Below are 5,743 nucleotides of genomic sequence, written 5' to 3'. Positions count from 1 at the left end.
TACACATAAAAAGCATTAAATTAATCATTTTATTAAAATATAAATCTATTCTAAAGCATTTTAGATCTTTGTTTACAAAAAAAGACGTAAGAAAGTGGTAGTGGTTTCTCTTAAGATTGAATACATTCACTTGCAGAAAGTCTGTTAATCAAAATCAGCTATAGTAGTTTTACAACATCAAGTGTAGTTTAACAGACATTTCAGAAGAGATGACTACTTGAACCTGGGGTAGCCTGCTCAGGGGCTGTTTTGTATGGACTACTCACACAGAGAAAACCGCTTCTAACTATACCAGATAAAAGAGATTACGGTCTGTAAAACTCCAGGAAAGGTGTAACAGGACAATAAACTATTAAGATTCTATTTTTTAAAAAAGTAAGAAAAAAAGTTAATTAAGCAAATGACAAAACTTTAATGGAAAAAACATCATTTCTAGTACTCAGTTTTTTTCTTTCATTCTATTTTGATACTGATTTTATATTTATACTGAATCTTTTAAAAGTTTTTAATTAAGAAAAAAATACTCTGCTCCAAAAGGCCTATAAAAATTTGTTAAAAGGGGTTATACATTGTATTTTAGTCAGTAGAGACTGGCTTACCTGATAGTAACAACTCAACCTCCAAATCATAATGGCTTAAAACTACGTGTATGGCTCATACTACATGTATGGATAACTATGAAGGCTATGCTTGTTGCAGTTACTCAGTGACCCAGATGGAGAGAGTAAGAGTGAACACTGTTACTTCCCCTTGTCAGCTCTTTAAAGGTTCCTCCCAAAGTAAGTCTCATAGGCACATTTAGCTTCAAGTGGGCAGAGACGTTATTAATAAAATCCTATCATGTGCCAAGGAGAGAGAATGTCAGTATTTGTGAATAGCCCTAATCACTGAATACCTGGGAAGTTGTAGAAACACCTTTGCTTATTGCTGTATATACTATTTTTATTGTTTGACCACTTTACAAAGAAAACATACTACTTTCACCTTTAAAAACACACTCAAACACAGAATTTAAAATTTTCCCACAGATTATACTTAAGGCTGTGGGGTGAAGATGGAAGAACTGCTACTGTCTTATTAAAGTAACCTTAACTGCAAATTCAATTTTAAGAGTTGGTGATAAATTTTTGTTTAAAAAAAGGTTGTATCTACAAGGCTTAAGTAATAAAGTAATATTAAATTCCACAAATGGTTTCTAGTTTTTCTTTCTACTAAGCTAAACATATTATTCTAATAAGCTGGCAATGATCCATTTCTTCAGAGGCCTTAAAAATATAAAGCTTTATCTTTTAATCCTCAGAATATATGTGTGAATGTGTGAATCGGGTGTTATTAACTTCAATTTACAGAAAAGGAAACTAAAGTCTGGGCCACAAAGCAGTTAATTCAGTAAACTATAATTTTTTAAACATTAAGAAAAATTTCAAAAAGAACAGTTAACTGTTCAGTGAATACCCATAAAGCCAACACTCAGATTCTATACATAGCATTTTGCTATATTTGCGCCATCACATATTTATCCATCTATCCATCCATCAATTGATCCTAATTTGATTCACTTCAAAGTAAGTTGAAGACGGCAGTATACTTTACCCCTAAATATCTCAGAGTTCAGTTGTTTTTTGTTCATATTTTATATTTTCAAAGTTAAAGTTATATGGTAAAATACACACATGTATGCTTGGGTAAGTTCTGATAAATGCATTCACCCATGTAACCAAACCTGTATCGAGCTATACAACATTTAACTGATAGAAACAGGGAGTAAAATGGTGGTTACCAGAGGCTAAGGGTTGGAGAGCTTGGGGAGATGCTGGTCAAAGGACACAAAATTTCAGTTAAGAGGAATAATTTTGAGAAATTGATTGTACATTATGGTGACTAAAGTTAATAACAATATAGTGTATATTTGAAAACTGGTAAGAGTAGATTTTAAGTGTTCTCACCACAAAAAAATTATATGTGAGGTAATACATATCATATGCATATGCTAAATAGTTTGATTTAGTCACTTCAAATGTATGACTATATCAAAACATCATGTATACCATAAATGTAAACAATTTTTACTTGTCAATTAAAATTAATTAATTTTTAAAGTGATATGCAACATTTTCATCATCCCACAAAGTTCTCTCATAGTGGGCCTTGATTTGAATGTAAGATCTGCCTCCAAAGTCCAGTCTTTTCACAACACTACGCTACTTTTTTTAAAGACCCAAATATAAAATGTATTAAACAATATTAAAAATTTTATTTCTAGCCCTCAATAATTAAGGTAGTTAAAACACAAATATAAAAGGAAGATGATACTGGAAACACCCTCCACCAAGGCCAGACAGTCCAGGTGTTTAATATCTGTAGCAGCTGAGTATACCACCTCCCCTCCACTAATACCCACTAAGTAAACAAAAACTACTTCTTCCCTCCCCAAGAATTTGAGAGCCAGGAGGAATGGACATGGCCATAAAAACCATCTCTAGTGTTTATCTCTTGTATCTTCAGTTAAACTAATAGATGCTTGGGGAAAGACCATTTCTTATGCTTGTGACAAGCAGCAGGTTAAGTGCTATATGTATCAGTGATTGTTATGAAAGACAACGGGGAGCTGGAGAAAAAGCAAAAGCATTGAAATCAGCCAGGTCTGGGTTCAAATCTCTTCATACTTAACTAGTTAGGCAACTATATTCAAATTACTTCTCTAAGCCTCAGGTTCCTCATCTGTAAAATGAAGCCTGTATTTTGCCTTCTTTTCAAGGCAAAGCTGTTCAAATAAATGACCTACATCCAGATGCAGGCAAGACAAGGCCCTATCCTGAGCTTCAAGATATAGGGGGAATTATTCTGGCCTCTACCAGCCATCCCCCTCTCCACAGGGTGAAGAGACCTTGGGACCAAAATACATGCACACCATGAGCCCAAGCCCTGTTGTAGACTATGCTCTGGGAAATTTAGGACCAGGAATTCCCTGCCCAATAGCAGCAAGTCTGGCTTCCAAGGTCTGCAAACACCTATTCTGGGGTCTTGCTTACTGAGCAGGTATGGATAGAACTTTAATGTGAGGACTTTAATGTGGGAGTATAAGTGTATGTGTAAAGTTACCTCAAAGTATAGAATAGAATGAGGAATAGGAAGAGAACAGACTTGGGCTCAGAGGGTGGGGTGGGCTTGGCCCATGTGGACACATTCTGGCGTGTGACCTCCCCAAGAATTCAAAATTTCCTAAACACCTGACCTTCCAGGTCCACATGAAGATTTATTTGTCAAAGTGGGAGAACAAAATACATTTTATTTAATAGTTTGTTGATTTAACTTATACACATAAGGTATGTGGGTCTTTATATTTGCTGCAGACACTGAAAATGTTACCAGTGGGCCTGTCTACATCTACTATTAATAACCTAATATGTAGATAGTATTTGCCACATTTTCAAATTAACCTATTTAATCATGTAACAATAACATGAATTAGGTCTCATTAACCTAAAGAAAACAGACAGATAAAGATAAAGAAACAGACATGCATAAGAAATCTATCTAGGCCGGGAGCGGTGGCTCACGCCTGTAATCCTAGCTCTCTGGGAGGCCGAGGCGGGTGGATCATTTGAGCTCAGGAGTTCGAGACCAACCTGAGCAAGAGCGAGACCCCGTCTCTACTAAAAATACAAAGAAATTATCTGGACAACTAAAAATATATAGAAAAAATTAGCCGGGCATGGTGCCGTGTGCCTGTAGTCCCAGCTACTCGGGAGGCTGAGGCAGGAGGATTGCTTGAGCTCAGGAGTTTCAGGTTGCTGTGAGCTAGGCTGATGCCACGGCACTCACTCTAGCCCAGGCAACAGAGCGAGACTGTCTCAAAAAAAAAAAAAAGAAATCTATCTATACAGTGCCCTTTTTCTCTATCTCCCTATCACTTTCTTCTTCACTCCCAAATACCTGGTTTCCTACTCTACCATATCACCAACATTGTACCCTCCAAGACAATGTGCCCCTCATCCCTAAATCTAGTCCTTATTCTCCATAACCTCTCTTTAGCATCTGATACTGTCAACAATTTCTCCTTTCTTAGAATAGCTTTCTCCCTTGACTTTTAAGGCTACACTATTCTAGTTTTTCTCCTAGCCTTTTGCTCTTTCTCTGGCTCCTCTTCTTTCTCAGCTTTTGTGAAGAATAAACAGTGTTGCTGGATAGTGTCTGCACAAAGCATTCATTTAATAAAAGGGTTTGTGGTGGGGTTTTCTGCAATTGAAAAAGAATAGCTACCATTTTTCAGTAAGGTGCCAGTTACTGCACTAGGTGAGATAGATATTCACATTATACCATTTACCCTATAACCCTGTTTTTATAATAATAAAACTGAAGCTCAGTTAACAGATTAACCTGTTTTAGCAATCTGGCTCCCACACTTTCTAGCTTTGTGTTTCCAGGTAGGTCATTTAACTTTCCTGAGTTTCTGCTTCCCCATCTGCGTGATGTTGCCGTGTTAAATGAATTAAATGAAATACAGGTTATAAAACAGTAAATGGTACATAGTTAATAAACATTAACCCCCTCCTCCTTTTTCCTGCTTCCAGATGAATTAGTTTTCTCTTTCTCCCTTGTATACATTTCTAAAAACTAAGTCTGTCACTTGATCTTCTTTCTTTGTATCTACATTTTATAACGTGTGAATACAACTCCTCCAGAAAGATGGTTGTGAATTATCTGTGTCCAGCTCTCCAACTGTCCAAGGCCACATCCCTAACTTTTGCTAGTTATGTTTACTGCCTGTCTCATCAAATTTATTCTTTTTTTTTTTTTTTTTTTTTTTTTTTTTTTTGAGACAGAGTCTCACTCTGTTGCCCTGGCTAGAGTGAGTGCCGTGGCGTCAGCGTAGCTCACAGCAACCTCAAACTCCTGGGCTCAAGTGATCCTACTGCCCCAGCCTCCCGAGTAGCTGGGACTACAGGCATGCGCCACCATGCCCGGCTAATTTTTTCTATATATTTTTAGTTGGCCAATTAATTTCTTTCTATTTTTGGTAGAGACGGGGTCTCGCTCTTGCTCAGGCTGGTCTCTAACTCCTGAGCTCAAACAATCTGCCCGCCTCGGCCTCCCAGAGAGCTAGGATTACAGGCGTGAGCCACCGCGCCCGGCCGCTAACTTACTCTTTTTGTCACTAAACAAAGAATGGAATGCAAAACGCTAGGGAAGCATAAAATATTACAAGGGCAGAATTAACAACACAAATGATAAAGACGTTAATTTCACAGTTTCAAGCTTGACTGACAAAATTACAAAAATTGAGAAGTAAGGTTTTCATAGATCATATCCAAAATTCTCTTCCCCTTTTCTTTTTCCTCATTCTTCAAACATGAAACTCTAATCCTTCTATTTCCCTAACCTACAAAGCCCAAAATGTTCTACTTCCTTTGAATACACTCACATTTATTAATACATGTTCCATTCATCTAACACCTAATGATAGACTATCTATTATTACCCATTTTTATAAATTTACATTTTATCTTCCTAACTATGCTGAAGGTTCTTTTAAGGCCAATGTCCATCTCTGATATTGTTACTATCCTTCATAACACCAGTAAATGCTGATTGACTATTCTTATGAAGACATGGCTAAGCACTCAGATAATCATGAATAAAGATGCTTTTGGATCTTTTTTTGACATGGGAGGAAAAGCTTTTCAAATCAAAAGCTTGGGGATTCTCCCACAAATAGGGAAAGTGTGAACAATAGCAAACT

The 5,743-nt window shown here is 36.7% G+C and overlaps 1 protein-coding gene across 1 annotated transcript in view; it reads right to left on the bottom strand.

Moving 5' to 3' along the window:
- The window catches only part of GLCCI1 (glucocorticoid induced 1), a 113,385-nt gene that overhangs the window by 73,999 nt on the left and 33,643 nt on the right, over nucleotides 1-5,743 (bottom strand). The gene's annotated exons all lie outside the window — the stretch shown is intronic.

Source organism: Propithecus coquereli, unplaced genomic scaffold, assembly GCF_000956105.1.
Source record: "Propithecus coquereli isolate 6110/MARCELLA unplaced genomic scaffold, Pcoq_1.0 Scaffold108, whole genome shotgun sequence".
In the NCBI taxonomy this organism is placed as follows: domain Eukaryota; kingdom Metazoa; phylum Chordata; class Mammalia; order Primates; family Indriidae; genus Propithecus; species Propithecus coquereli.
The sequence above is the reverse complement of the archived record's forward strand: the minus strand, read 5'-3'. Positions and strand labels throughout refer to the sequence as shown.